The sequence below is a fragment of the Papio anubis genome, chromosome 1, assembly GCF_008728515.1.
Source record: "Papio anubis isolate 15944 chromosome 1, Panubis1.0, whole genome shotgun sequence".
In the NCBI taxonomy this organism is placed as follows: domain Eukaryota; kingdom Metazoa; phylum Chordata; class Mammalia; order Primates; family Cercopithecidae; genus Papio; species Papio anubis.
Window position 1 is genome coordinate 110679187 of NC_044976.1, and position 20790 is coordinate 110699976.

The 20790-nt window shown below is 42.8% G+C and overlaps 1 pseudogene; it reads left to right on the plus strand.

Annotated features, from left to right (window-relative positions):
• Positions 1-17149: 17149 nt before the first annotated feature.
• On the plus strand, positions 17150-18717 carry LOC110742581 (annotated as a pseudogene).
• Positions 18718-20790: the final 2073 nt, after the last annotated feature.

A 20790-nucleotide genomic window follows, 5' to 3' on the forward strand; every position in this document is an offset into this window, starting at 1 on the left:
ATGCTTCATGCAGACGAAGAAGTAGAAGATTCCCCAGATTGGACTGGTCTTCCTCACACTGGATGCTGCCTGAATCTTGTCGCAGCTCACTGCACAGTTGGCACCTGTGGCTTGACTCTCAGCTTATTTCCCCAGAGGCTGTCCCACTGCAAGTTCAGTTCCCCATCCTTCTGTCACTACCTAGACCTGAGGTCTCAATCCAGATCACCCCTCCTATCTCACTCATGATGTCATTAATCATAGTTAATAATTTATTGCCTAATTATTGTGTGGCAAGCACATGCTAAGTACTTTTTATGCATTGTCTTTTAATTTTCACAGTAATCCTCTAGGGTAGACTTCATAGTCCTCATTTCACAGGTAAGGAAACTGAGGCTCGGGAGCTCCAGCAAAGCCTAAGATCACTGTTCTGATGATATATTGCCACATAATAAATCACTCCTAAACTTAATGACTTAAAATGATTATTTTATTCTGGGTCTAACTGGGCTTAGCTGGGTGATTCTCGCCTGAGCTCACTCATGATGTTGCAGTCAGATGGCAGCTAGGGCTGGAGCCATCTCAGTGACTTCCTCACAACACGTCCGGTGCTTGACACTAGCTATAGATGAGGAGTTCAGCTCAGCTATTAGCCAGAACACCCACATGTGGCTCTCCATTGGTTCTTTCCACCTGGGTCAGCTTGGGCTTCCTCGCAGCATGGTGACTGAGTGCCAAGAGTACACAACCAAAGAGGACGAGGTGGACGTGCATGGCACTTCTGTGACCTAGCCTCACAGCAGCACTTCTGCCATCACTTACTGGCCATGTAGTCGCAAAGGTCAGCCCAGGTTCAAGTGGAAGGGACATAGACTCTACCACTTGATGGGATGCGTGTTGTCACACTTTAAGAAGAATATGCAGGATAGGATGTATTGTGCTAGCCATCTTTGGAAAATGCAGTCTGCCACAATCACACAGCTATTAAATTGGGCACGGCCAGGATTTAAACCCAGGTCAGCCCAACTGCAAAACCTGTGCTCTTAAATCATGGCAGTACACCGCCAAAAGAGATTCATAACATCCCAAGCACTGAGCCTGAGATACAGAACGCAACACATCAGGGAGATATTAACCAACAGTTCGTACACAAAAGAGAGGCCAACATGTTGAGATGCCTGGAAACAATGTCATATGATTTAACAAACAGTTGAGGCTATTTAGCTGGAAGATGACAAAACTAAAAAGGGACCTGACAGCTTTCTTCAAATATATTAAGGTCAAGTGTAGAAAAAGGAAGACATTATGTATTGCAGCCTCCAGCAGACGAAAGAGGCAGGGAGGCAGACAGGGCTATCAGCTCTTCCCACTACATCGAATCCTCTGTTAGACAGGCATAAGAACTCAGGATCCACCAAGTGTTGGGTACCAGCTCAGAACTTTAGGATCCATTGATTTATTTAGCTGCGGTGGGGTGGGGGGTGTGGGGGGCTATGAATCAACAGTATTCTGGCCTGCCTTGGGCAGAACGGGCCCAAGGGAGGGATGGGTCAGTCAAATCTCAGGGTCACCACAGGGTCTCAGTGCCCTGCCAGGGACAGCATCCCCAGGGCAGGACAGCAGTTTCCTCCCCCTAACCTGCCACTTCTCCCCTACAAATGCTGTCATGCCTGGGGTAGGTGTCACAGTGATAAATTTCAGTCTCTGATGGTAAAACTCCAGGGCCCCATCCCTGTCTGCCTGTTAAGCTGCAAGACCTTTCCCTGGCTCACCAGGGAAAACCTCGGAGAAAAGGGAAAAAGACTGGGTTTCCAGAACATTAAACTTCCATTGCCACTACTGCCTGCCAATCTCCCTGCTAATCACTTGGTGAAAAGAAAGCCAATGTACCTCTGAGGAAGTCAGGAATGGGGGCCTGCTCTCCACAGCAGTGCCTGCTGACAAATCCTTGTCTTTTCAGCAGGAAGAGACCTTGGAAGGTCAATTCATCTCTTCTTCTGCCCTGGACTAGACTCACTTCATGCAGCGAAAGAAGCTTGGCCGAGCCAAAGGGACAGTTTTCCCTCCATATTTGGTGACAAAAATATCAACCAGAGTTTACTCAACAGCCAGCAAATATTTAGTACTTGCCACGTGCCAGACACCAGGCTGATTAAATAGGCCTCCAACATTCTGTCTCCAAAGTGTATAATCAGGGGCTTAAGCAACAAAGGCCAAGGAAGGGAATGCTCCTCAGATTTGAGGATATAAATGTTGAAAACCTTTCTTCCCCAACCCACTCTACCACCTCCAGCAACCCACAGTGTGCACATTCTTCTTGCCTTCTTTTCTGACATGGCTAGGCTAGGAAAGATTTTTATGTGCAGCAGCAGACTGTGGCAACACACAGGTTCAATGGAGTTTGGCCAGCAGTGGGATATAGCAAAAAGACCATGCACTGAACATAGAGGCAAAAGCCTGGACCACAATGTGAGCCTGGACCACAGTGTGAGCCTGGACAAGTCACTCAATCTCAGTGATTTTCAGTTTCCTTATAGATAAAGTGGGATTAATTATAACTCCTGTTTCATAAATTGTTCATCCCATTCCATTCTCTTCAAACAAGCCTAGCTCACCATGCTGGCATACATGACTGGAGGACATTTTAGAAAACATGCACAGAAAGGGTGTAGGTAAATGGGCCTTGTTAGGCATTGTCAGTGGAAGTATAAGTTGGTGCACCCTTTGGGAAGATAGGTGACAAAGTTTCAAAGTAAACTTACTGTACTCACCCTTTTCCTCAAAATCTTTCTAGGAATTTACTTTGTATGTGAAATAATACATGCTGCAACAATGGTCATCACAACATCATTTGTAATTTGTCTGTTTTTATTATACCATAGAAAAAGTACATGTAATCGATATTTACATTTTAAAGAATAGCCATAGGCCGGGCGTGGTGGCTCACGCCTGTAATCCCAACACTTTGGCAGAGGCGGGCGGATCACGAGGTCAGGAGTTCGAGACCAGCCTGACCAACATAGTGAAACCCCATCTCTACTAAAAATACAAAAAGTAGCTGGGGGTAGTGGTGTGCCTGTAATCCCAGCTACTCGGGAGGCTGAGACAGGAGAATCGCTTGAACCCGGGAGGCAGAGGTTGCAGTGAGTCGAGATCACTGCATTGCACTCCAGCCTGGGTGACGGAGCGAGATTCCATCTCAAAAAAAAAAAAAAGCCGGGCGCGGTGGCTCAAGCCTATAATCCCAGCACTTTGGGAGGCCGAGACGGGCGGATCACGAGGTCAGGAGATCGAGACCATCCTAGCTAACATGGTGAAACCCCGTCTCTAAAAAAGTACAAAAAAACTAGCCGGGCGAGGTGGCGGGCGCCTGTAGTCCCAGCTACTCGGGAGGCTGAGGCAGGAGAATGGCGTGAACCCAGGAGGCGGAGCTTGCAGTGAGCTGAGATCCGGCCACTGCACTCCAGCCTGGGTGACAGAGCAAGACTCCGTCTCCAAAAAAAAAAAAAAAAAAAAATAGCCGTAATGGGTTGGGCACATTGGCTCACGCCTGTAATCCCACCACTTTGGGAGGCGGAAGCAGATGGATCACCTGAAGTCAGGAGTTCGAGACCAGCCTGGCCAACATGGTGAAACCCATCTCTACTAAAAATACAAAAATTAGCTGGGCATGGTGGTGGATGCATGTAATCCCAGCTATTTGGGAGGCTAAGGCAGGAGAATCTCTTGAACCCAGGAGGAAGAGGTAGCAGTGAGCCAAGACCATGCCATTGCACTCCAGCCTGAGCAACAAGAGCAAAACTCCATCTCAAAAAAAAAAAGAATACCCATAATGAAAAAAATAAGCAGCCAGTACCCAGGACCCACCTTAAGACACAGAATGTTTAAGATACCTCAAAGCTAAGCCCTCTGCATGCCCCTATCCTATTCCCTCCTCCTCCCTCCCCAATCTAGTCACCCACTACCCCAAATTTATTTATTTTATTTATTTATTTATTTATTTATTTTGAGACGGAGTCTTGCCCTGTCGCCAGGCTGCAGTGCAGTGGCGCTATCTCAGCTCACTGCCACCTCCACCTCCTGGGTTCAAGAAACTCCCCTCCCTCAGCCTCCCGAGTAGCTGGGACTACAGGCACGCACCACCACACCCGGCTAATTCTTTGTACTTTAGTAGAGGCAGGGTTTCACCATGTTGGCCAGGATGGTCTTGATCTCCTGACCTCGTGATCCGCCTTCCTCGGCCTCCCAAAGTGCTGGGATTACAGGCATGAGCCACCACGCTTGGCCCACTACCCCGAATTTTATACTAATCATTCCCTTTCTTTCCTCTATAGTTTAATCACACATCTATATATATCTAAAAAAGAAGTTTCATTTTTCCTGTTTTGATCTCTATTCAAATATGGTCAATTTGTGTACTTTTGTGCATGATTTTAGTTCTAACTTGATTTTTACTTTTATAATTTCAGTTTAATAATGATAAATTAAGTTTTATTATTTTATATAATCAATATTTATTTATACATATAAACATTTACTATTTTCTTCACCATTTCTTCTTGCATTTCAAACCTCCTTCTGGGAGCACGTTTCTTCTACCTGGTGTGTATCCTTATACATTTCTTTAGTAAGTGTCTCTTAGTGTATATTGTACCAATTGTGTTTGTAAAAACATTTTTAAACTGTCCTTATTTTGCCCTCATGTTTGAGAGATAATTTTGGTGGGAGTAGAATTCCAACGTAATAGGTATTTTCACTTAACATTTCAAAGCTACCATTCCATAGTCTTCTGGCTTCCATTGCTGCTGTTGAGAAATAAGCAGTGAATTGAATTTTTACAGCTTTGTAGATAATCTATCTTTTCTCTCTGACTCCTTTTAGGACCCTCTCTTTATCTTTAGTGTTTTCAGTTTATCTTTGTCTTTAATTATACTTTAAGTTCTGGGATACATGTGCAGAACGTGCAAGTTTGTCACATAGGTATACACGTGCCATGGTGGTTTGCTGCACCCATCAACCCATCATCTACATTAGGTATTTCTCCTAATGCTATCCCTCCCCTTGCCCCCCACCCCACAACAGGCCCCAGTGTGTGATGTTCCCCTCCCTGTGCCCATATGTTTTCATTGTTCAACTCCCACTTATGAGTGAGAACATGCAGTGTTTGGTTTCCTGTTTCTGTGTTAGTTTACCGAGAATGATGATTTCCAGCTTCATCCATGTCCCTGCAAAGGACATGAACTGATTCTTTTTTATGGCTGCCTAGTATTCCATGGTGTATATGTGCCACATTTTCTTTATCCAGTCTATTATTGATGGGCATTTGTGTTGGTTCCAAGTCTTTGCTATTGGGAATAGTGCTGCAATAAACATACATGTGCATGTGTCTTTATAGTAGAATGATTTATAATCCATGTTTTCAGCTTTTCTATAAAATGTGGGTTTCTTTTCCTTTATCCCACTTAGGATTCACTGAGCTTGTTAGAGCTGAGAACTGTTCTTTCATTAGGACTGGACATTTTTCAGTCATTATCTTTTCAAACACTTCTCTCCCACTCTCACTGTCATTCTTTGAAATTCCAATTATATGTATATCGTATCTCCCCACTCTGTCTTTTATATCTCCTAAATCTTTCATATCTTTCTCTTTCTGTTGTATTCTAGGTCATTCTTCAGAACAGCTTCCAGATTGCCAATTCTCTTTTCAGCCGTGCCTAAGTTATCATCATATTTATTTAGTTGCTAATTTCAATGATTTTTTTCCTAAAAGCTCTATTTATTTCTTTATTATATCTAACTAGGTTACTCTCAGTCTTTTGTTTCCTCATTATACTTCCAGTACTCTCTTTTATTTCCTAAACAAATTAAATATATTTCTTTTGTATTTGATATTAAATAAGTAAATCAAGGTCATTACAATTTTCTAGAAACATGCTGTTCTCACTCAGGGTAATTTATTTTCTTATGTGTTTGTTGAATTTTGATTGTGAAGTCCATGTCCTCTGGAACTTCATCTGTGAGAATTCTCTGAGACCAGTGCTTAAAGAATGTTCTATCCGGAAAAATGTGTTGCTGCTGTTATTTGAGCCCTAGGGATAGCACCAATCTAGAAAACTTCAAATTTTTGAGAGATATCTAAGTTTAAGATTAGAAATTCTCCAAGAAAGATTTTTCTTTGTTTTTTTCTTCTATTCCACCAAGAGTCAAGGATGACAACCAAATATCTTCACCAACTCTCTTTCTCCCTCTGGGTGTGTTTTGTCTAGTTCATCTACTGAGAATTTCACCCCTCAGGGATCCCAGCTTTGTATATAGATTCAATCTGCTTGATCCCTGGACTATATCTCTCATCTCTCATGTATATGACCCACATTACCTACGGACACCCAGTTAGACCCCAAGACAAAGACTAGCTCAACAACTCACTTATTCTTTTCTTTTAATGTTTTTTTGTTGTTTCTTATTCCCTTTGACTGGGTGCAGTGACTCACATCTATAATCCCAACACCAGGAAGAAGGAACGCTTGAGCCCAGGAGTTCAAGATCAGCCCAGGAAACACTGCAAGAACTCAACTCTACAAAAATAATAACATCAGCCAGGCATGAGAGTATGCTGCTCTTTGTTATGCACCTGTAGTCCTAGCTACTCAGGAGGCTGAGGTGGGAGGTGCACTTGAATCCAGGAGTTTGAGGCTGCAGTGAGCTATGATCGCACTCCAGCTTGGGTGACAGAGCTAGACCCTGTCTCTAAAAAAAATAAATAAGCCTGGGTGACAGAGCAAGATCCTGTCTCTAAAATAAATAAATAAATAAAATTTTGTGCCAACTCAACCATGCATTCATGTATTTTTAAAGGTGGGGCAGGAATATATATATGTGTGTGTGTGTGTGCACGTGTATTAGTCTTTCTATATATACATACATGTATGTGTACACAAACATACCATCATTTGGAGGCATACTGTCCCTGGAGGAGTTTCATAGAACATCTAGTCTACTATATTTCATGGAAAGATACATTTAATTATATTTATTGGCAAGGGAAGATGTCAATATAAGGAGCGAATGTAAAAAAATCAAGTAATATAACAGTGTTCTCTTTGTATTATGGGTTAGGTGATGCTTGCTTTGTTTTTGTATTTTTCCATATTGTTTTACTTTTTTGTAATGGGAATTTATTATTTTAACAAATCCCGTTGTCTCAATTCTACTCATGTTTTATGCAAATATACAAAACATTTATGGCTTGTTTCTCTGTAACGTGCTTACTTGTGCTTCTAGAGTCTCCATCCTAGTGAAAAGTACAGGACTGTGGAATAGGAGTCTACTGTACCAGACACAGTGTATGAGTCTCGCCAGATTTGCTCCACTTGCCTCTCCCCTCAACCATATACTCAATGGATAGTCCCAGCAACTACCACCACAGCCGCATCTACTGACATCATATCTATCTCAGCCTTCTCCGTGGTGAGGGCTTCAGCAGGTACTCTCGTGTCTCCCATGGCAGAAGACAAGGCTGTATTGCTCAGGTCTGACTCAACGTGACTTATGAAGGTTCAAGTTCCTCTCACCACTCCCAGACTCAGAAAAAGGGTATGTTATTACCTATTGCTTTTTAACAAATTACTTCAAAACTTGTGGCTTAAGCAATAAACATTATCTCACAGATTGAGTGGGTCAAGAATCTGGGAGTGGCTTAACAGGATGGTTCTGGCTGAGGGTCTCTCATGAAATGACTGTCAGGATGTTGACAAGAACTGCAATCATCTGAAGGTTTGACAGAGCCTGAAAGATCTACTGCCAAAACGCCTCACTCTCATGGCTGTTGGCAGGAGGCTTTAGGTCCTCACCATGCAGGCCTCTCTATGGGCTGCTTTAGTATCGTCACAATGGAAGCTGGCTTCTCCCAAAGCAAGGACAGTTTACCCTTAAACAGCATGGGTTTGAACCAAGAGGATAAACTTACATGTGGACTTTCTTCTATGTCTGCCACCCCTCAGACAGCAAGACCAACCCCTCCTCTTCCTCCTCCTTCTCAGCCCACTCAAGGTGAAGACTACAAGGATGAAGACTTTATAATGATATACTTCCACTTAATTAATAGTAAATATATTTTCTCTTTCTTACAATTTTCTTATATATAACATATAAAATATGTGTTAACTGTTTATATTAGCTATAAGGCTTCTGATTAATAATAGGCTATTAGTAGTCAAGTTTTGGAGGGAATCAAAATTATACATGCATTTTTGACTACGTAGGGGTTGGCACCCCTAACCCCCATGTTATTCAAGGGTCAGCTGTTGTTTAAGAGTAAGGAAGAAGACACAGTGCCTTATATGACCTAATCTCTGCAATCACACAATGTCACATTCACTTTATTTTATTTGTTAGAAGCAAGTCTCTAAGACCAGCCCAAACTCAAGTAGAGGGGCATTAAGCTCCACCTCTTAAAGAGAGAATTATGAAAGCATTTGTGGACATATTTTTAAACTACCGTAAAGGACTATGACTTGAGCATTGGAACTCTAACTTCTTCAGCATCCTACCATAGGGAACAGGTAATATAACCTCATAGTGTAGTAGAGTTAATATACCATGGGGCAAATGGTGATCATTGAAAGACAAGAAAGAAGAGAATGCAACAGATATATTCAAATCACCCCTCCCCACATAGACTATTTTGAGGTATGATGGTCCTCATGGCCCATCTGGAGGAAGTCCCAGATGTCTGAAACCAAATGGGCTTTTTGTGAGACTATGGCTTACTTCTCTCCTTCCCTGCCTCACTTTTGTTTTTTCCCTTATTTTTGCTGCCCTAGGCCTGCACCATTCAGTAAAACTTTAGCATATAATCTTTATCTCAAATTCTGTGTTCTTAAAAACTGAATTAAGACAATAAGCTAAACTTGAAAATTACTAGCACAGACATAAACATATTTTCAGATTGTTCAGTTTCTCCAGGGTAAATGTTCAGACTTCTAAATTTCCTCCCTAGACACTCCACCACTACCCTGACTCTTCCTTATTGGTAGCAGGCACATCATGGATCCTACTTCACCTTGTGGTAATGGGAGAGAACTAACCTCTGGTCTAAGCTAACCTCTGCCTGGGTTATTTGTTTAGTTTGTTTCCTAGACTCTTTCATAACCAATCATGACTTGTCAGAATGATGCATGAGCTCCCACCACTAAAAGCCACAGTTTCGGTCCTTTCTCTCCAGTTGCGAAGTCCCCTGTTCAGTGAACACTGTGTTCCATCCCCAAGCCTCTGCTGGACTACAGGCTCTCTCAGCACCTCAACCAGAGCACATTAGGACTCCTAAGTTCCAGTGTACAACATTTCCAGGCCATGGAGAACAGGAGCACTGCCTCAGTCTCATCTAATTACCCACGTCCTTTCACTTTAGCTCCTGTGCCATGTTGAGGGGAATGTAAGGCTGGAGACAGCAACCCCATGTTCTTAGCTTCCTTCATATCTGTCTGAATGTTTCTTTTTTCTTTTTTTTTTTTTTTTTTTGAGACGAAGTTTCACTCTTGTTGCCCACACTGGAGTGTGACGGCATGATCTCGGCTCACCGCACCTCTGCCTCGCGGATTCAAGCGATTCTCCTGCCTCAGCCTCCCGAGTAGCTGGGATTACAGGCATGCACCACCACACCTGGCTAATTTTGTATTTTTAGTAGACATGGAATTTCTCCATGTTGGTCAGGCTGGTCTCGAACTCCTAACCTCAGGTGATCTGCCCACCTCAGCCTCCCAAAGTTCTGGGATTACAGGTGTGAGCTACTGGGCCCAGCCTCTATCTGAAAGTTTCTGCTGTGTTCAGTGATTTGGCCTACAGGAATAAAAATGAGGACCCAGCACTCCGACTCCATTGTCCTTCCTCCACCTCTCCCTTCTTTCTCCACGCCCCTCAGGTGAGAAGGGGTGAGCTTCCCAAGTGACTTCCATCATACCATAATCTGAATTATCTCTACCCTATTGTTTACAGGGAAATTCTATGATCATATTATTGGGAGGTTGCTGAATTTAGAAATTTATTTGCTTTCTACACAAAATCTTACTTTCAAGACTGTTTTGTCTTGATGGACTCAAAAACAAGAACTTGGCTCTGAGATTTAAACTGAACAATAACCTTGTGTTGTGGTGGTTCCTGCCCTTCCTAAAGCACTAAAACCTATTGCTTTCATGGGTGGAGAACCCCAGGAAAACAAAATGTACAGGATACGGATACACACCCAAAATACATTTTAAACATGCTATCTCTGTCTATTGCCTTAAGCAATTGGAGTATTTTCTCCAAAAGTACCATTATTGTCATCAATTCTTCATTGAGGTCACCTCCAACTTGCCTATTAAGGATACCCTCCCTCTTCCTCCAGACCCTAGTCCCAGCTACTAAATCTGTCTTTATACACAGCTCAGTTTGGACCCATTGTCCCGGCTTTGAATTTAGCCATTCTTCAAGCGTGTGAGTTCCAGTACTAACCCTTCTTGACCCAGGGTAAGAAAGAACTTACCCAGCCCTATTTCTTCACCTCACAGTCAGGAAAGAAAGATCAAACATAATGATGTTTTAAAACATGGAAAGAAAACATGTATGTGAAGTCACTTTGCAAACTGTAACACAATATACAAATATCAAGTATTATCTCATGAAAGAAGCCTTTTCAAGCAACTGAGAATGGTTCTTTTCATCTTTTGAACCATAACAGTTGTCTCCAGAGTCCAGGAAAGATAAAGTTAGTGTCAGAAGGGAGGCTTAAGTCATTGAAGAAAAAGGATGAAGGAAAAGGGGCCACCTGTGGAAAGTCAGTTTCAGATGCATCCTATCTGCCCAGACAACCACGGCTTCAGACTTCTGCTCATAGAGCAGTATTAGAAAACACAGCTTAGGGATGGTACTGACGGAGGTCCAAGTCACAATGTTGAGATGGTGGCAAACAAGAACATCAAAAACTTCAGGCTGGCATCTTCTGTGGCCATGGGCAGAGATCTACTCAGGCTGCTGTCCAAATTCACTCTGTTGGGCAGAAAGGAGCTGATTTATGTCTCCAGCAGGTATGCCAGAGAAAATTCAAATTGATCAAAAATTAAATATTCATAGGACATTATTCATTAAGATTCATCTCACCCAGTGGATGAAATGAGGCAAGGGAAGAAATTAGCTTGCTTGAGAGTGTCAAAGTGATTATGTGATTAAATTGCAATTTATAATTTCTCCTTCAAAAAAAGCATCACTTCTTGATTTGTGTTTCTCCTCTTGCTGTGCCCCCTTTGTTGCCTAGGCCTGAGCCAAGGACACTCGGGGTTAATAGGAGACAGGAAGGCTCCTAACACAGTGCCTGGTCTTCCTCCCCTGTCCTTCCCCATCCACCGCTGACTCCGAGAGACGGGCCTTTCTACCCAGCCTCAGGGCTCTACTCTGGAGGCTGAGAACAGGGCTTCCAGAAGCAGAGGCCAGACTAATCCCCACAGTGCCACTCAGCCGGGGGATTTCCCAGCCTCAGGCCACTGCCCCTCCTTCCTCTGCAAGAAAAAAGGTACAAAGTACAATTTCCCGGTAGCTCACCAGTCATCCCTGTAGAGCATAGCTGAATGGTCTATAGGGAAGTCCCCCCTGGCCACCTTCCACATTTAAAGAGAAGGGAGATGTTCTTCCTGTACTCTTGGCCTCCCCTCCTGAACTTGATGTGGAGCTATGACAAGCCTCCTCCAGGCAAAGTCTGGGTCAGGTGGTTGGCTCTTGAAGCTTACCAGCTGAGATGCCATCCTTACCTCAAGGTCAACAAATCAGTTCCTCAGTTCCTGCCAACAAAGATCTCCAGGGAAAGTGAATATCAAAGTTCAAGAACCAAACATGTTCAGAGCAAGAGAGCAGGCGTTCCCTTGGGTAACCCACCTCTTTTACCAACTGGCGTATCCACTCTACCACACCCCCTTTCTGGGGGACTCTCAAATTGGGCTAAGCCTAAATCCAGAAAAGAACCAGGAACACTCCCAAAGGCTTGCCACCCAGAGGCCAAGCAGCTTTAATTTTCCAGCTGTGCTCTCCTGAGCCCTGAAGACCCAGAAGACACAGGGCCTGCCCTGTAGCGGAAGAGGGGAGGGGCTTGGAGGAGCAGCAAGCTCCAAATGGGGTAGGTGCACTTTCATCTGCTTTATACATGGCCCTTCTGTGTATGATTTCATTTCAGGAAAAGGTTTTGCTGCTAAAAATAATTCTTAAACCACTGAATTAGATGACCTCTCACAAGCCCCTTCCAGTCCAGGAGCCTCTGATTCTCTGACTTCAATGATATGGAAGCAAAATGTACTCTGAACTTCACAAAGGCTCTATTTTCTCCTATCTCTCGCTCTTAGAAAACACAGTCTATCTGTCTCTCTGTCTGTCTCTCTAGGATTCAGAGTGTAGCTAAGGTGATACGGATGGGTACGGAGGCAGATGGCTAGCTGCATTTATCTTCCTCTGTCACTCTATCTGCTTCCATCTTGGCCTCTTACTGTCTCTATAACTCTCTGTGTCTCTCTCTTGCTACTACCCAATAAAGATTTAGAGGCTGGTTCCAGCAGCTGAGAATGGCAATATTAATTCCAAGCTTGTTTCCAAACACCACGGAGGTCTACTCGGGTTAATTAGTTGTGCAGGCTTTTCTACAAGTGAGCGAGCCGGCAGGGTTTTTTACAGCTCTGTCACTGTGTTTATTTGTTCGTTTTCTGTTTTATTTGGAAATACATTTATCTGACAATAAATAACATCCGCCATGACTAGAGCCGATAAAGGCAATGAACAGCCCCTTCAGGGCCTTGGGGGCCGTGGTGAGAAGGCTTCAAGATCGGGTCCCCCCACTCCAACGGGTACTACCAGCCCTTGAGAAAGGTGAAGAGGATGTGGGTCAAACCAGGGTGGGGAGGCTAGAAGAGACAGGATCAAGGGCCATGGACATGGCTAAAAGTGAAGGAAATGCCCACGGAGAAACAGAGCCCATAGAAAGGAGTCAGGAGCCTGAGGCTCTTGGCAAATGGCAGTAAGGATACCCCTTTGGCATGACAGGGTGGAGGCAGAATATTTGGCTCTGGATCCCAGTTTCAGCACATACAAGCTGTGTAACCTCAGCCAAGTTGCTAACCTCCATGCCTCCATTCCCTCACCCATGAAACAAGAGTGATATTAACACCTTCTGCTCGGAGCGGTTGCAAATATATCTAGGAGACGATGAAAGTACATGCACTATGCAAACAATAGAGATTCTCGTTTTTCAAATGAAAAGTATTTCTCAGGAGTATAGAGTCAGGATTCTAGGCCTCCCTGGGAAAAAATTAATCTAAGATATTAGAGCAGGATTTGTCCTTGTGTCCAAAGGCTCTGTGCTAATGATTTCAACATGACCACACAGTTTGGCCCATTTATTTGTTGACCACAATCTCACCAGGGCTAGTTCAGCTCTTGCACAAGCCCCAACTGGGAAGATTCTATTAGTGTAAACAAAAAAAATATTATGGGGAGTACTTCACTGTGATCCACATATACTTATTTAAGGCTTTCGGGGTAAGGGATGAGGAGAGGCGAGGAGGCAGAGGGATCACAGTATGAAACCAAGTAGGCAGAACAGAATATCGGTAGACAGTAGAAGCTCCGAGTTCAGCGTGCCTCTTTACATCACTTTCTGACTGTAAACCTAAGAGATGCTATTTAACATTTCTATCTCAGTTTTCTCATTTGTAAAATGGGGACAGTGACAGTACCCAGCTCATTGGATTGTGGTGTGAGGAGATGAGATGAAGTATGTGACATGCTTGGGACAGTAGATGGCACATGGAAGCGCTCAATAAACACTAGCTATCCTCAAAACACATGAAAACTACTCAAGAGACATTTCATTTGTGGGCACATGAACTTACTACCAACTGAGAGTCTGAGTCCTGAGGGTGAGCAGTGAAGGAGCACGTCAAATGGTAGGAATTAATCAAGAAATCCTTCCAGGAGGAAAGACAACTTCAACACAGGTTAAAAGAGAAGAGACAGGATAGCACTGCCTGCAGCTGGACATGTCCTAGCGTGTTTCCCCATTATGCTAGTCCCGCAGCCAAGAGGAGCCAAGTAACCCCACAGAATTACCAGCAAGTCACCAGCAGATGGAGCCAGCCACCTCCACACACCGCTGCTCAAGGCAGCAGCAACCTCTAAATGGACCGGCACCCAGCCCATCTCCAGTCAAGAGCAGAACTGAGAGAGAACAAGGGAGAGTCACCCTCCTCGCCCCTGTGGAGATGATAGGGGTGCTTTCCTGCCCCAGTGTGAAGGGAGAGGGAATCCAGACTCTCCCTGATGCCTCAGAGGCACAGACCGCTGTCAGAGTCCTTGTCATCCTGGGAGCCTAGAACTGCAGCCCAGTGCCCTTGTTGTTCCCCTCCCCAGCTGTGACAAGGAAAAGCGGGATGCCTGATGAACTTACTTTGAGGGCTGGGACTGCACTTGAATGTAGAGACTGGTACCCATCTGAGTCCGGGAGATTCTGAAAGCAAGAGGCCCACTACAGTAGCCCCTCTAGCAGGACTTGAAGGATCCTGGGGCAGCATGACTGGGAAGAAGATGGGGGCAGCTCTCCCTTCCCAGGGGTTGTGGGGCCCTTGAAGGATTATGGGAGAGGATCCCTACAGGCCCGGCCGCTCTACATGGAGATGCACGAAAGTCAGTAGAAGGGCAGGAGCTGAGGGTTTGCCCAGGTACCCATGGCCAAGTCAACAAAGGGTCATTGGGAGCCTGTACTATTGTTGAGGGTAAAGGGAGGTGCATCTGTGTAAGGGAAAGAGGGGGAAAGGGTGGTTTTCAGTGATGGAGGAGGGTGGTGTGAGATCTTCAGCATCTAACAGAGCCACACAGAACAGGAAAGGGTAAAGGACACTCCTGTAAAGAGGTCTCTTACTCTCCATCCCTCCCCTCTGCTCACATACAGATGCTGAGGCCCGAGGAGGGAGGAGGTGAGGCACCCTCAAGCCAGGCCCTACTTCCCCTCCACTGCTCCAAACAGCCAGGACCCAACTCTCACTTGTCGTGGAGGGAATGGGAGAGAAGAGCTCTGAATCGAGTTTGCGATGAAAGTTTTAAAAATATAAGAGGCTGAGTCTTAATTACTGGAATGAGACTGTTATAGTAACCGAAAGTGGCTGAAAAGTTATGGAACCAGACCAAGACATCGTTAAGGGAGCGGCTCCTCAGCAGGAAAGAGAGATCTGGCACAGCACAGCCAGGGCAGTTACTGGAAGAAATAAAATCATTTCATGGTTATACCCCAATGAGGTGGGACTCCCCAGTGAATCAGGCACACAGGAAGTACCCAGGCCTTGGACACCAGTGTCCCTGTGGTCAGAATACCCCAAGAAGGATGACATCACACGGAGCACATCCTCCTCTTCCCATTCAGGTGCTATCTCACCTCCCAGGGCAAGTGAAGCAGGAGGAATTTGTCCTCCAGCTTTAATGAGGCACTTACAAAGAGGAACAGGATGGTTTCTTCTTACAGGAATCTTCGATGGAATGCAGGCGCAGGCAACTGAAAGAGATGGTGCAATTTGCATACTTCTGGTGGATTCCAGGAAGCATCAGCCCCATTTCACCCTAACAGCCGGTGGACTCTGCCTGGGAGGGCCAACAGTCAAAGAGAGCTTTCAGTCTCCAGGCTGAGAAAGTCAGGAGAGGGACAAGTCAGGGGACACCACCAGCCTTGGGACAGCATGGCAGCATATCCAGAAGATCAGGAAACTGCCACAGAGACTTGGTCCCCTCCTGGAAATTGAAAGAAGATGAAGTTTAGAAAGAGCAGGGTGGGAACTGGTTTGCAGAACAGAATGTTCCCTTGGCTTATTTTCATCTAGGGGAAAGGGAAGAACTAATACTTATCGAATGCCTGTGCTGAATCAGACACTATGTTCATTCTTGCCTTATTTAATCCTCTCACAACCCTGTAAGGAAAGCATTTTCTCCATTTTACAGATGGAAAAACTGAAGAAGAGGGGTTGCCTAAGGTCACATGTTGTTGGAATTTGAACTTCATGTTTGTCTGTATGGCAGACATGGAGATTCCATGCTTACATTGCCCCTTCAATAAAAGACTCACTCCCCTGTCACCAATAATGTTGGTTTTATTTGCCCCCAGCAATTAGTTCCTTCAAGGACCACCTCAGTTTTTAAGCCACAGTCACTCTCTTCTTAAGGCAGCTCCCAGCCAATGGCTGAGCAAGGTGGTAGCACAATGGCCCATCCCTCTTCTACCAATGTGGAACTCCTCTAACAAGCGATTTTTGCTCGGAGTACCCCATTAGACTGGCAGAGGCTTTGTCAAGTCTGCATCAGAGGCCAAGAGCTCTTCCTGGCCAAACTGCTTCCTCCCTTTTCCATTCACAGATGTCCTCCCCGTTGCACTTCTACCTCTGTTGCAGCATCTAGTTGCAGAGAACCCAATGGAGACTCCCAACAGCCTAACTGCAAAGCTCTCCCTTTTTCTGACACTTTATCTTCATTTTCACTTGTCCTTAGGTAACATTGCTGCAGTGCAGAAAGTGAGCTCCCTCTTGGTAGCAGGGGCTTCTCCCCTTCCAGAAGAAAGCTACTAAAGGTTTAATGATTAGGGCAGTTCCCAAAGAGTTAATTATCCTTGATGATTATGTGCTCAATGCTCAAAAGCAGTTGCTAACATTCATACTTTGGGGTCTAAAGTCCAAGTAAAGAATCTACCCCCATCTTCTCCCTTTCCCTGATATCAATTCCACTCCCTTAAGTTGCTACAACATGGAATTAAGATATGGAGTTTTATTATTTGTTGTGCTTAATGGAAAAGCTTTAGGATTTCTGAGTTTAATTTAAAAAACAGATGGTCATAGCAACAAAAGAAAAAATAAATAAATTGGACTTCATCAAAACTAAAAATTTTGTGCTTCAAAGCACACTATTAAGAAAGTACAAAAATAAGCCAGCACCCATAATCCCAGCTACTCAGGAGGCTGAGGGAGAAGGATCACTTGAGCCCAGGAGCTCAAGGCCAGCCTGGGCAACACAGAAAGACCCCATCTCTAAAATAATAATAATAACAAAGAAAGTAAAAAGACAACCCAATTAAAAATGGGCAAAGAATTTGAATAAACATTTTTTCAGATAAAATATACAAATAGCCAACATGCACATGAAAAGATGTTCAACATCATTAGTCATTGGGGTAATGCAAATCAAAACCAGAATGACATATCACTTCATATCCACGAGTATGGCTATAATTTTTAAAATGGATAATAACAGTTGTTGAAAAGAATGTGCAGAAATTGGAACTCTCATGCATTGTTGGTAAAACTGTAAAATAGTATGGCTGCCTTGGGAGACAGTTTGGCAATTCCTCAAAAAGTTAAATAAAGAGTTACCATATGACCCAACAATTCAACTCCTAGGTATATATCCAAGAGAATTGAAAACATGTGTCCACATAAAAACTCATACTCAAATGTTCATAGAAGCATCATTCGTAATTTCCAAAAAGTAGAAATAACCCAAATGTCCATCAGTTGATGAATGGATAAACCAAATGAAGTATATCCACACAATGAAATATTATTCAGCCACAAAGAATGAAGTACTGATACATGCCACAACATGGATGAACCTTGAAAACATTATGCTATATAAAGAAGTCAGATATTAAAGCCCATACATTGTATGATGCCACTTATGTTAAACATCCAGAATAGGCAAATTCATAGAGACAGAAAGTAGATTAGTGGTTGCCTGGGACTGGGAGGAGGGAAAAATGAAAAGTGACTGCTTAATGGGTATAAGGTTTATTTTCGGGTAGAGTTAGATAGTGATGATGGTTCACAACTTTGTGAATATAATAAAAACCACTGAAATGTGCAACTTTAAAGGGTAAATTTTATGATATGTGAGTTATATCTCAATAAAAACATTTTTAAGCTGCTGAGTTGAATATTTTACATTTCCCTAAGGAGACCAAACCACTTCAATTAAGCTGGCTTATTAAGTGACCTTTGACTGATTTCCTCCCCCCAGGCTCATGGTCTTTGATAAAATTAAACTGCCTATCTTTGGTCTAAGAGGCTCATATTTCAGATACTTAAGGGCAGAGACTAGATTAAGTAAAGTCATTAAAGTTTTCATTTAGGGGAGAAAAGAAGAGAGCTAGCTGGGACCCGGTGAAAACCCAGATGTGGCATTAGGGGCAATCAGGAAAACTGATCAGTCAACCAGAAAACAGAAATACTAGTCTGTCCTTCCTGTTAGAAAATGAGTTCAACATCAGGGTTTAGAGGACAATCCAAAAGACAAAGGTCCGCTGGCCAAAGCTCAGTCCAGCACTTTGAATCCATTTCCATCGGTTCTTACAGTCAGTCATCAGACCCCAACAGTCTTAATGGTGAAGCAAAAGAGCAAGTTTGCTTTTCAGGAAGGCTCAGATGCTGCAGGGGATAAACTTGTAGTTGACTTCTCAGCCACATGATGTGGGCCTTGCAAAATGATCAAGCCCTTCTTTCATTCCCTTGCTGAAAAGTATTCCAGCGTGGTGTTCCTCAAAGCAGATGTGGATAACTGTCAGGATGGGATGTTCGCTTCAGAGTATGAAGAAATGCATGCCATCTTCCAGTTTTTTTAAAAGGAATGAAAGGTGGGTGGGCTCCAGTTTTTGGAGCTAATGAGGGAAAACTTGAAGCCACCATTAATAAAATAGTCTAATCATGTTTTCTGAAAACATAAGGAGCCATTAACTATTTAAAACTTGTAGTTTTTTATTTACCAAAAATAATGAAGTATGGAGACTATATACCCAACTGCCATCTGATTATAAATGACAAACAAATATTAATTCTACCCTTTAAAACAAACAAACAAAAAAGTTATCTGGCCTTATAGGAATAATTCTGTCCTAATCTGAGGCCAGTGCCTAGACCAAGTTGTGAAACTAGATTCAACCACAAACCTCAAGAAAGGATCCAAGGCTATGAAGCATCACGTCTTCATAATGAACAACGGATATGGCTCATTAAGTTTATGAAATGGTCATGTCTTCTTTTAAAAAAAAAAAAAAAGAACTAATGACCCACACATATATGGACAACTGATTTTTGACAAAAGTGCAAAGGCAACTCAGTGGAGAAACAATAACTTTTCAACAAATGGTGCTAAAGTTATTGGATATCATATCAAAAATAAAGATAAGGAGTCTCTCTGAGCATGCTCTGGCTGGAAAGGCTGCCCAAAGATAAAAAGATTAAATTAAATTAAAAATAAATAAAAATAAACTTCAATCCACACATTTTACTACACACAAAAATTGATTCAAAATAGATCATAGATCTAAATGAAAAACCTAAAACTATAAAACTTCTTAAAAAATAGAAGAAAAATTTGTGTTAACTTGAGTCTCAGGTAAAAATTTCTCAGCTATGGCACCAAAAATACAATCCATTAAAGAAAAAAAAATAAATTGGACTTCATCAAAACTAAAAATTTTACTCATTGAAAGACACTGCTAAGAGAATGAAAAGACAAGCCACACATTTGAAGAGAGACTTTGCAGAAGACGTTTCTGATAAAGGTCTTATGTCCAGAAAAATACAACAAACTCTAAAAATCCAACAAAAGAAAGCAACCAACTTTTCAAATGAGCTAAAGATTTGAACCAACACTTCAACAAAGAAGATAGATGGCAAGTAAGAACATGAAAAGATGCTCAATATAATTAGTCATTAAGAAAATGCAAATTCAAACCATAATGAGGCACCCTACACACCTATTGGAATGGCTAAAATTTTTTAAATGGCCATACAAGTATTGGCAAAAATGTGGAATCGGTGGAACTTTCATGGTACAACCACTTTGGAAGACAGTTCAGTAGTTTCTGTAAAAGTTAAATACATACCAAACATATCCCAAGATCGTTACCTGAAAGAAAAGATAGCATAATTTCAGAAAAGACTTGTACAAGATTCATCATAGCAACTTTATTTGTAATAGCGAAAAAACAGAAACAACCCATTTGCCCATTCATGGTAAAATGGAGAAACAAATTGTGGTGTATCCATACAATGGAGTATTATTCAGCAATTTAAAAAAACATGAACTATTGTTATGCAGGACAATGTGAATGAGTCTCAAAATAATTATGCTAAGTGAAAGACTCTTGAAAAAAGATGTAAGTATTATATGATTCCATTTACATAAAATTTTTAGAAATGCAAACAAATGTATAGTGACTGAAAGCATATCAGTGGTTGCCCAAGGCTGGGGGAAAGGGGCAAAAGTGGGTGGGAAAGACAGACGGCAAAGGGATACAAAGAAACTCCAGAGGATGATGGGTATATTCACTGTCTTGATTCTGGAGACGATTCTGTGGATGTGTTTAAAACTCATGAAATTGTAAACTTTATATGTAGTTTATTGCATGTCAGTTATATCTCAATAAAGCTAGAGAGACAAAAAAAAAAGACAGGAAAAAAAAAAAGAAAGAGACAGAGAGAGAGAATTCATGAGTAAATGTACAATGTATCATTAGGCCGGGCACAGTGGTTCACACCTGTAATCCCAGCACTTTGGGAAGCCGAGGTGGGCAGATCACCTGAGGTCAGGAGTTCAAGACCATCGTGGCCAACATGGTGAAACCCCATCTCTACTAACATACCAAAAAAAAAAAATTAGCAGGGCATAATGGCAGGTGCCTGTAATTCCAGCTACTCGAGAGGCTGAGACAGGAGAATCGCTTGAACCCCGGGAGGTGGAGGCTGTAGTGAGCCGAGATTGAGACATTGC